The following is a 12,905-nucleotide window of genomic DNA, read 5'->3' on the forward strand; positions in this document are numbered from 1 at the left end:
TTACAAGCCTATCTTACGTCAAGATGGTTGAACTCCGTTAAATATGTTATAACTTGGAACCCGTATTACTCTGTGCCATAACAATATCTTGGAGAAACTTAGTGGCACCCCATGAGGGTCCTCAAGCACCACGCTACGTACTTCAACTTCAGATCTTGTCTGTTCGGTAACGGAATATTGTGGACACGTTTGGCACAACAGTACTCACACTAGTATCTATGTCCAACTAAATCAAACTATGCGTCTTATAACAGGCACAATAAAGGTGACCCAAACCCAATGGCTACCCACACTAAGCAATATAGTTCCTACCCATGTCCAACGAGAGAGATCACTCACAAGAGAACTCAAAAAGATCAATGGCAGTCCTCTTCTACATATCCCTCAAGACGTTCAAAATGGCTCTGAGCACTATGGGACTCACCTGCGCAGGTCATCAGTCCCCTAGAACTTAAAACTAATTAAACCTAACTAACCTAAGGACATCACAAACATCTATGCCCGAGGCAGGAGTCGAAGCTGCGACCGTAGCGGTCGCGCGGTTCCAGACTGTAGCGCCTACAACCGCTCGGCCAATGCGGTCGGCCCTCAAGACGGACCCGACAGTGAGAGAACCAGACTGAGCCCTAGATATCAATCCTGAAGGAGTGGAATAGCTGTAGATGAAAATGACTTCAGCCTGGGAAGTGGAGTGGGTCAAATAGGACACCCCCTGTCTTTCACAATATGCCTTGCCTCACCACCACATCACTTGGATTCGACAGCCTCGCAAAATTAAATCTCCTAAATAGAATACGAACAAGCTGTGGTCGATGTGCTGACTCGTTGTATAGATGGGAGAAAGGGAGCTTCTTCCAAGTGCGATTGTGGAGCTGCTAGGCAAAATGTAAAACATATAGTTCAACATTTCCCACTGACAGCCTCCACTGATGACCGCTCTGAATACCTACATACGAACGAAAAATCGGCAGAATACATTTTAAAAAATGCCCAATCAGCTGTAGCTGTGTTCCTGTATATTTTGTGGTTTCATTTGTTTACGTATTCTGAGATCAACTCTTTTTTCGTTTTATGTGACCTGTAAGTTTTATATACATTCTTAATGTCTGACTGATGTTTAATTAATTCGTGTGATGTATTACACCATACGCAAAATAAATAAGACCATCCACTTTCGCTAAAGGGTTGAATCTATCCATTGAAAGACCTCGAAGTTCAGAGACTACGTAATTCGTAACTACATAGCCCTAAAATCGATTCACATTGGTGAATGGTCCCACAGAAATAATGCAACTAAAATTATCCGAGTCCAGAATGGCCTGGTCACCACCTCGGACTTTCCGTCGAGTTGTTTCGAGCCTTCTTCTTCTACAGTTTCTCATCCATTGCGCGACCCTCCATCATCTCGATGAAGCAGAGAACGTAGCATCGTAAAAGGGGACCACACCCTAACCAGCAGAGGTCCACTAGCGGCATTGTCGACTAAATCAAAGCCTTCTCCGGCTACTAAATCCTATTTCTTTCGGAATTTTACAAAAACTGAAGGGTGCACTAAATCCTGGTTTGAAATACAGACCTAATTCAGTTCGATAATGGTACTCAGCTCTTCAATGTGGCTCTACAAACGATTACCATATCTCCAGTCAGTCGCACTCGCTAACCCATAGTAATCGCATCTCACCAAATCCCATCAGAATACGAAGAAATCGCAGAATATGCTGTTCCAGAAATACTGCCGCCTTGAGGCTGAAATCTGATTGGAATCTCCCTTTTTGCAATACTTTTTTAGGTCAAAAATGGATTATGTCGAGATGGTTTGTTCAACGTTTTTTCAATGGATAGACTCAATCCGGGAAGCGCGCTACGGGAAAGAGTTTCGATCTCACACGGAGGCTTGTCGTTATTCTTCACGTGTACCTTTCGTGGCTGGAAATGGAACGGGCGAAGTGGCACACAAAGTACCCTACGCCTCACACACAGATAAATGTCTGGGCCCTCCGAGGCTTTTTCGGAGGGAGAGAGAGGGGGGGGGGGGTCGACTATTCGACCACTTCAAATAAGCAGCGACATTCATTAATTTACTGTCAGATTTGATCATTACGGGTGCAGCACCTCATCACAAACGTTTTGTGGTGGACACAGTAGCTAAAACGTAGTATTTTGCACAAATCCAAATCAAAACCTATAGAATTACATGACATAATCTATGCCGCTCAAATGTGTGTAAAACAGAATTACTTCCAGTTGCAGAATAAGTATTGCAGTCAGTCTGATGCCCTAGTTATGGGTTCAGTTCTTAGTACTATACTATTCCAAATTTTCATGGACAATTTAGAACAAATTTTCTTACAGAAATAGCCATTGAATTGGAAAATTAAGTACTGGTTCAAATATGTCGATGATGTGTCGTGGACTGGTGGACTGGTGCCACTAGACAATTAGATACATTACTTCAGCAGTTAAATTCACAACATAAGAAAATCCAGTTTGCAAATGAGCTGGGAGGCTCTTTTATAAATTTTTTGAACCTTAATATAGCTATCAGTATGAGAAAACACGCATTTGGCTTGTACAGGAAAAGCACAGCCACTGATACGGTAATCCCTGCAAAATCCCTGCAAAATCCCTGCAAGCTCCCAACACCCACACAGCCACAAACAAGCAGTTTTCCATTCAGTGGTGCATCCCCTTATATCTATTCCATTATCCGAATCAGCTTTTCAAACGGAGCTACAAACCGTCAAACAAATCGCCTCCAGTTACTTGATAGTATTATGCGAAAAAAGAAAATGAATAAAATTACACCACTTCTGTACACTAGCCAACACAGTCACTAAGTTGTTACAAAACCTGGTGCCTATTTCCATATGTTGGCAATATTTCAGACAATCTTGGAATGCGGTTTACAATGTCAACAGCACATCCAAATTTTTATTCTATAATAAAGAGAAATTACAATCCTTGCCACAGAGCGGTGTATATAAAATCACTTACAAGCAGTGTGAAAAAGTGTATATCGATCGGTCAGGCAGGGCTGTGATAATTAGGTTATGTAAACATGAGAGAAGCTGGCGATTGAGAAAGATAAATTCGACCTTTTCTGATCATCTTTTAGTAGAAAACCATCCATATAATGTAGAATGTGAAGTTTTACAACAGAAAGATGACCGGAAATACTGGAAACCAACAAACATATGCGACAGAATGACCGTCTAATATTAAATAATGCAGAATCAGTTTTGTTTCTCCCTTTGTTAAATTGTTTTCATTACAAATACCGGATTCAAAATGTAAATTCATCATGTTTATCATTATTTGTTAAAAGTATCTCCACATAAGAACTTTGTGTACGACCCCGTTTTAGTTAATGTACTTACTGTAATGTTTTCCTATGAAAACAATTTGTAATTTCTAGGTCCATTGTACAAATAATATCTGTGTAAGTCGCACATCGTGTATATCTGTGTTTGCTACACTCAGTTGTTACCTGACGATGGCCTGAGAAGGCGAAACAGGTCTGTGAGCAAATAAATATAATCTTGTAGAACTATAGGAAGTATTTTCTTATTTTAATATTAAAGTAGTCCGACACAGTACTCCATTTGCATCCTCTTGATGTCGTGGTTGTAACGAAACCAAAAACGAGTTCGCCTCATTATATTTCCTGTCAGGTAGCACTGTGCAGACAATGCCTTGCTTCGCTTCACGCTGAGAGCTGACAACATTTCGTGGACTGAGTTTGCCTGATTATGCAAAAAATTTTCAGAAATGTGTACATAAAAAATACCTTTAAAATTTGCAAATTTGATCTAAATATTTCTTTTGTGTTTATTGTTAACTAAATAAAACTGATACATGAGAGCGACAGTGACTTGACAACAACTGCTGCCAAATATAAATGCATGTGCATCTAACTGCACCATGCCTTTTGAGTGTGTATCAGCTGAGGAAGGTAAAAACCCTGTTACTCCAAAAGGTACATGTTGTCGCTCTATGCATATTTTATTTGTACTGGTTCACTGTTTGCAACTGCTACAAGGCGTTTACCTTCAGCACCGAGTCCAGAGTGTTAATGCTCCTGATCGGGACTGTTTTGAGCCAAAAAGTTGTTATGGTAGTTACAGCATCGAAGAAGAAATAACTAAACAGGGACCAATTATATATGTGCAACACGAAATTCCTGATATTGTCGATCTCTGCTTTTCTGTGAAGATCATAAACAGTGTTAAAGTCTTCGATAACGTTTCCAAGAGACATAAATGATCAGAGAATATTAAATGTTTACAAGCGAGGTCGAGTGCTATTTTCCTTGAGAACGTGTACTACACCACAGATGAGTTTTTGTGGGGGAATAAAATACTGATTCCAAACTAGTAACTCCAGGAACTAACAAGTAAGCCATTGCGACATTATACGGCCACCGAAATTATGCTCATAATATTTTACTAACTAACTTGGTTTGATGCTTTCTTGTTTAAACCTGTGAATGATACGTCTATGTATAACAGGAAGATTGATTTGTGTTTATTGTCTCATAGCTTTAGCGGCCAGTACAGTTATAGCTTAAGCACAGTTTGGACATTAATGAGACAAGATATCATCTGCCGAATCCTCAATTAAAGTGAGTATTCAGACACACGTATTTAAAAAGGCAGTTAAAAATTACTCGACTAGCGATACAAAAAGCAGAGGTTTACATAGTGCAAAGCAGAGGTTTGACAAAAGAGTAACAAAAGTGAAAGGAAAAAAAAGATCTGGCATTTTACAATACTCTTTCACATTACTTTTTTTCTGGAAATCGTTACACCAAAGCTCTACAATGGAACATAATAACATCGAATACCTTCTCTCAGCTCAGGTTTTCACTCTTACTGAATACAAGCTACTCCGGTTTTGAGGCAACTAAATACGAAGTTGTGGTACACGAGACATAAACAAACATTGTTTGCGTGGTGCTGAAGTTAACTGTCACTGTGTGTAGCGTCTGCAGTGGTTCATGTTGAGATGTAAATAAAGACTGTACCACTAGCTTTATACATTTTGTAAATAACTTGTAAAGGAATGTATAAAGAACCAACAATGTACACCAAGGATAAACCGAACGCGTTTGCGCTGTTGTAACAGACTGCTCCTTACTCGGTCCCTACAGAGGCTCAAACCCCTATACAGTCATGCTGATTTAGATTTTTCATAATCTCCTAAAATTTACTAAAGGCAAAAATACCAGCATGACTCCTATTTAATCGCCAACAGTCGGCTCTCTGTCCTATTATTGCCTGTAAGTTTGTAAATACCTGTATAAGCAAGAGAATTTTCTTTTTTTGGAAAAAGTTATTTTTTATATACATCAGTGTTTCCCCTTAAAAAAAACTCCCCATTGCGTATCATAAACCTACGCCAGCTCTTTTTACATCACCTCAGACACTATTGTAACTCGACTTTGGGACAGCTTTGAGCTTTTTCAGAGATGCTTGTTTAATCTCAATTCTGCTTCTCAAACGACAGCCCTTAAAGAGTTTTTTTTTTTTTTTTTTACTTTTTGGATTCATAAAGAAGTCACAGGGGGCTATGTTTGTTGAATATGGAGACTAGGCCATGATTTCGGTATTATTTTTCGCCATATATTCACGAACAAGCAACGAAATTTGAACAGGTGCGTTATCATGGTGTAATGACCATGAATTGTTTCGCCTTTTTGGCAAGCACTCGTGGTGCAACATACCGTTAAAATTGAACAACACAATGAACAAACTTACATATTTGACTGCAGTTGGCGATCTTTCTTCGGCCTTGGCGATCCTGAATGTTTTCACTGGGACGGCTGAGCCTTATTTTGGGCATCATACCCGAAAGCATACGTGTTGTGACTGGTTTCAGTAGTTCTGCATCGTTGTTGACTTCGTTTAGCTCTTCCTGAGCAATCTGCATTCACAGCTGTTTTCTTTTTTTCCGAAATTCAGCAGTTTTGGAACAAATTTTGCTGTCAGATATTATGTAACATCTCGAATCCTGGACGCCCACGTGTGTTAGCCCTGATCGTTATCGTAGTCGCCTTACCTAGTTTCCAGTGCAGCGGAGAGGGGGTTTTGTTCAGCCTGAAGAAGATGGGTCTAACTTCCCCTAATCCTCCTAAATGCGTGGCGGTCGGAGTTGACTGGACGGATTTTAAGAGCCAGTAATTTCCCCACGACGATCGGTTTTTGCCTACATCCGTGGCAGTGAAAAGTTCTTGAAGTCCTGTCAGGTAGCAGCACCTTACTGAAGCTTTGTTAGCGGAAGCACGAAAGGCCAGTGGAAATGCCTACATTCTGTTCCTAATTCGGATTGTCTGGAAGTGTGGAACGCTCTGGAGCTGGGGGAAATAGAGAAGTCGGTCGGCAGACTATGTAGGGTGTTTAAGTCGTGCATATTCTGGGGTGCAGGTGGCGTTTCGTTATGTATTCTGATTTCGGGAATGGGTGATTCTTCATGGTCAACGAAGTTACTTAGTACGCAACTGAGGAGAGAGGGAACCTCAAGTGTGTTACCGTGAACAGATGACCAATTCTGTTCATGTAGTTTGCTGTTTTTATTTGTGATTGCGGCCGATAAGTGATCGTGAACGTGTGCAGTAAAAATAAATACCTCAGAGGCGAGTATGGGGCCATTAGCTAAGTGGAAGCAGTGTTAATTCAGGCCTGTCAATTTGACTTGTTTCTGTGCAAGTGTGAGAGTGACATTTTTATGTAGCTCATCCCATACGTTTTCTAGTGTCCTCCTGTTTTGTTGTTGTGGTGATTATCGGCGAGAGTGGCTAGCCGCCATTTGGAGGCGGTGTACTGAACTGTTAGTGATGAACGTATCCCAGTCCGGCGGTCGGATCTCGGAGTCTTTCCTAAAAGCATTTACCTATTGGCCTTTCATTTCTAGCATTCGAGTAGCGAGGAGTCTGACCCCTATCTCGCGAGTCGGAGGGAGGCTGGTGTTCCTCATTTACACTTATTTTATACGTGTGTAGCAGTGCAGAGGGATAACTCGGCTCCGACAGTAAACGTTTCGAATTAAATCTGTGGAGCAGGATGTTGTGCAATTTGTGTCGTGCGCCGAAAATCGTCGACAGTGCTTCAGTACTGGCCGCGATTACAAAGGTGACTCACCGATGAGCCACGCACAGACCCAACAAGCGTTTTTAGTTTCATACCCAAAACTTCTGAAAAACTTTGATGTCGTGAGCCAGTTGACATGCCATCATAATCAATGATTTCACTGTTTGTGATTCGACTTTCATTCTGAATCATTTATTTCACTTTTTCGACGATTTCGAATGCTGGCGATGTGCTCGAGTACGTCGTGTCCCCGCGGCTTCATGGCTTCTTATACCAGTCGTAAACCCTCATTTTACACGTAGCAGACTCACCAAAAGCAACATTTAACATCTCCTAAAACTGTGCTGCGTTTTATCCGTTCTCATATCAGAATTTCGTCCACTTCTTTGATCAATTTTATAAAAAATAAATAATCGCTGATACTACCGAAATATATGTAAACTTTTTGACAAGTGATAACAAACTAAGTATCCAATGTGGACATGGTTATCAATACAACACAAAAAAAATCGCTCGAATCGGATTAATCGGAAACGCAAAATTACAGTATCTCCGTTACTTTTTGAGTTCATCTTGTATGTGAAATATACTTAATATCTAATATAAAATGTTCAACTTCTTTGCTTAGTAGAAGCACTGCTAATACGCCTGAACTGGTTCAGGAAAGCCATAGGAAAATCAGTTCAAGAAGTCTGAACATGCATTCTGACCACTGTCCTCACGGATATGAATCCAGTGTCTTCACCATATTGCTAGCATGCTGAGCATTTTAACTGTGATCCCTTCTTTTGCATTCTAGTACGACTATTGTACTGTAAAAGGATCGTAACTGATACATGTCAAAAGAGGGCCCACCAGTTAATGGTATATACTGTACTCCCAGGAAAAAGAACACATAGCAGCGTGTCCTCTCAAACTGTACTCACTGTTTATGAGATTTTTGCGACTAGGAGCATTTCCGTTGTTTCTCAGGCCCCTAATTCAAGAGCTTGCTCCTATGACTATTTTTTTCGCCTCAAATGAAAATACAACAGTAAACATACAGTTTTGGGGCATACATTCGAACGGTTCACCTGAGAGACTAATTTTTATCAAACATCAGCATATCTACGGAGAGTAGACTCAAGAGTACAGGGGCTGCGAACCATCTCGAGTAAACTATTTACATGCGACAGTCTGGATTTATAATTTACATTGTGTATGAAACTTTTAAAACCATCATTCTTTATTTCAAAAATTCATATAAGCATTCCTCTTTCCAGTAATCCGCGCAATGCGTTTCTATTTTTAATGGTTTGTCTGTAATAAACAACTGAAAACTATTCTTTCTTTTTGAATCGCCCTGATAAGTACCCTAAAAAGGGGAAAAGGTTTTGCAAAAATCTCGAAAACTTCTTGACAGATTCACTTCAAATTTTTACAGGGTAGGGACACACAAACTAATTAATTTCAAATTATCACATGATGCTCTAACAAACGATCGGACGGACATTGTTTTTTAACATACTCGTACAATGTAGTACATAAGGAGGAAAAATTTAAATCAAAAATCATTAAAGTTTCTTAACCAATTTACATCAGATTTATACATGATAATAAACGTATGGACAAACATAGGCTATAGATATCTTTAATGTGTATAAACATAGGGAGAACATTAATGAAACCGACAAATTGCAGGGACGGATTCATAACTGGAAATGGAGAAAAAAATGTCCTGTGAACTTCTGTCCAGGAAAGAATCGTTGCCACAGTAGATGGCGCTGACGATTGAAAGTTCCTCTGACCACATGCCATCTGTCCCTTGTGTGTTGCAGGCTGTTTGATTGACGCAGCGTACAGTAAGCAGCAGAATGGTCCTGAATTCATGTCGGGAACAAGCCAAAATGGAGTACGGCCAAGCAGATAAAAACTGTCGAGAGGCAGTGCGATTACACCAAAACAAGTATCCTCTCAGACACAAACCACATCACACAACATTTCAAGCTCTTTTTAGGCGTCTGTGTGATCATAAGTTCTTTCAGACAGACGAACGTGCAAGGCGGTGGGCGGACTGTGCGTACACCAGATTTGGGGGACTGGGTTCTACAGTATACTGAGATGAACCCGAGTGCAAGCTCCAGGCACATGGTCCGTCAATGTGGTGTAAACAGAAGTACGATATAGGTAGCTTGCGTGACAACTGATATTATACGTGTCACCTGCAAAGAGTGCAAAGGTTATCAGCAGCGGATTTCCCTATATGGGAAGGATTTTCTCGACGGTTTTTGCACCAGACCATTATAATGATGGGATTTCTATCAGCAGTCCTCTTTACCAACAAAGCAACCTTTACCAGAACTGGCATCATCGATCTGCATAACGTCATCAATGGCCTACAAACAATCCTCTGGGAACTGTTGAAGCGTCTCATCAGCATAGGTTCAGAAAGAGTGTATGGGACGGGTCCTTGGAGACCACAAACTTGGACTGATTATTATTCCACAACACCTCGACGGAGAAACTTACCTGGACTTCCTGCGGAATACTCTGCCTGGGCTTCCTCAGGATATGCCTTTGGTATGGTTTCAGTATGACGGAGCACCACATCACTTCTGCATTACAGTTTTCCGACACCTCAACCATTTCCCCAGACGTTGGATAGGATGGGGAGAGCCTGTACTATGGGCTGCTAGATCACCGGACTTAAATCAAATGGATTTTTACCTCTGGGGGCATCTGAAAAGAGTTATATATACTGAACCATCTTCTGATATTCATGTCCTTCAACAGAGTGTTGACAATGCCTGTGACGCTATTCACAGAGAGGCCATAACGTGCGAAAGAGTGCAGCAATATTTGATGCGACGAATGAACACGTGCATTTCATCTCATGGAGGCTACCTTTAGCATTTTTTGTGACGTGGATGCGACGCTGCTCTATGCTTGTGCTCTGGGACGATTTATTGTTGTTGCATGCACACTGTATATTTCAGAACATACGCTCATAGGACCTTTCTTTCCTCCGTTTCCAGTCACGAATCTGTCCCTGTAGTTTGTCGGTTTTTATTAACGTTCACCCTGTATACAGGGTAGTCCATTGATAGTGACTGGGCCAAATATCTCATGAAATAAGTGTCAAATGAAAAAGCTACGAAGAACGAAACTCGTCTAGCTTGAAGGGGGAAACCAGATGGCGCTATGGTTGACCCGCTAGATGGCGCTGCCATAGGTCAAACGGATATCAACTGCGTTTTCTAAAAATAGGAACACCCATTTTTTATTACATATTCGTGTAGTACGTAAAGAAATATGAATGTTTTAGTTGGAGCACTTTTTTCGCTTTGTGATAGATGGCGCTGTAATAGTCACAAACGTATAAGTACGTCGTATTACGTAACATTCCGCCAGTGCGGACGGTATGTGCTTCGTGATACATTACCCGTGCTAAAATGGACCGTTTACCAATTGCGGAAATGGTCGATATCATCTCCGGCGCTAATCCGGAAGGACACCGCTCTTCGATTGGCCATTCGGTTCTAATCGAAGCGATAGAGTTTCAGGTGCCAGCCAGCCAGCCATCCTAGCAGCAACAGTCCAGCCGAGCAGCAACAGCAGCAGCGGTGGCGGTCCCGGTCCCGGTCCCGGTCCCGGCCAGCGGCAGCGGTCCAGCCAGCCCTCCCTCCAGCAGCAGCAGCAGCGGCTCCGGCCCCGTCCGCGGCAGCAGCAGCTGCTGCGGCGTTCCTGCCAGCCGTCGCCGTCGCCAGCGCCAGCAGCGTGGGACTTTGGTCTTCGTCCGTCCCCAGTTGTTTCCTCTCCTTTTCGTCCCGTACTTTTTTGTTTATCCCTGTCGCCTTGTCAGCCCCCACCACCACTGCCACTACTACCACCACTGCCACTGTGTACACGTCGCCCTCCGCCGCCACCAGTTCTGCCACTTGGCAGAAGAGAAATTGCTGGACGATGACAGATTTTTTGCACGCATTCTATGTAGCGACGAAGCGTCATTCACCAGCAGCGGTAACATCAACCGGCATAATATGCACCATTGGGCAACTGAAAATCCACGATGGAGTGGAATAGTAGAGAGATAGTATGATTGTGGTTCGATGAACCCTCTGCCAAGCACTTAAATGTGAATTGCAGAGTAGTCATGTAGATGTAGATGTAGATGGCTGCGACAAGTGGAACATCAACGACCTTGGCGGGTTAATGTATGGTGCGGCATTATGGGAGGAAGGATAATTGGCCCCCATTTTATCAAAGGCAATCTAAATGGTGCAATGTATGCTGATTTCCTACGTAATGTTCTACCGATGTTACTACAAGATGTTTCACTTCATGACAGAATGGCGATGTACTTCCAACATGATGGATGTCCGGCACATAGCTCGCGTGCAGTTGAAGTGGTACGGAAGAGCATACTTCATGACAGATGAATTGATCGTCGAAGCACCATACCATGGCACGCTCGTTCACCGAATCTGACGTCTCCGGATTTCTTTCTGTGGGGAAAGTTGAAGCATATTTGCTATCGTGATCCACCGACAACGCCTGACAACATGCGTCAGCGCACTGTCAATGCATGTGCGAACATTACGGAAGGCGAACTACTCGCTGTTGAGAGGAGTGTCGTTACACATATTGCCAAATGCATTGATGTTGACGGACATCATTTTGAGCATTTATTGCAATAATGTGGGGGATTTACAGGTAATCACACTGTAACAGTATGCGTTCTTAGCAATGAAAAGTTCACAACGGTACATGTATCAGATTGGAACAACCGAAATAAAATGTTCAAACTGTATTTTAATTGAAAAAACCTACCTGTAACCAGCTGTTCGTCTAAAATTGTGAGCCGTGTGTTTGTGACTATTACAGCGCCATCCATCACAAAGCGAAAAAAGTGGTCCAACTAAAACATTCATATTTCTTTACGTACTACACGAATATTTAATAAAAATGGGGGTTCCAATTTTTTTTAAAAACGCAGTTGATATCCGTTTGACCTATGGCAGCGCCATCTAGCGGGTCAACCATAGCGCCATCTGGTTTCCCGCTTCAAGCTAGACGAGTTTCGTTCTTTGTAGATTATTCGTTTGACGCTTATTTCGTGAGATATTGGGCCAGGTCACAATCAATGGACTACCCTGTATACCATATGAAGGGGAAAGTCTCGAAAAGTTCTTGACAGAGTTTTACACGACGCTCTAATAAACGTTCAGAGGGATATACATATGAAGATGATACGTTGTTAGCAAAAGCCTCTAAAAGTTCTTGACCTGTTTACTTACAATTATTACACGATGCTCTAATAAGTGCACGGACGGACACAGGGTAACACTTGTGTAATGTATGTGATAGATGAATATGCATGTAGTATGTAAAGGGGAGAGGGTGTAAGCAAAGTATCTAAAAGTCTTGGCCAAATTACTTCATACTTTTAGATGATATTTTAATAAATAGTTTAACAGACATAGGTTATATATTTTTAATATATGTGGTATTTTAACAGGAAAGGTCATTAGAACACTTCTTCAGGGATGTACTTGAAATTTTTACACAATACTGTTATAAGTATTCAGACAGACATAGGTTGCATATGTTTTAAACAGCAATGTACATGTTTTCTATTAAATCTATTGCAAGAGTGAAAATGTGTTATGCCATGTTGTGAAAATGTTCAAGTTCATAATATTTTTATCGTTTATAGGCATGTGATGTCAGAAAAAATTATGGTATGTCAACACTCACACCAGCTGGGTGTGGTTTTGCACGGCCTACCATAGGTTCCCATTAGCAAAACCCTCCTACCTCATCGCCATTATCACATATTCG

Source organism: Schistocerca gregaria, chromosome 2 (genome assembly GCF_023897955.1).
Source record: "Schistocerca gregaria isolate iqSchGreg1 chromosome 2, iqSchGreg1.2, whole genome shotgun sequence".
In the NCBI taxonomy this organism is placed as follows: domain Eukaryota; kingdom Metazoa; phylum Arthropoda; class Insecta; order Orthoptera; family Acrididae; genus Schistocerca; species Schistocerca gregaria.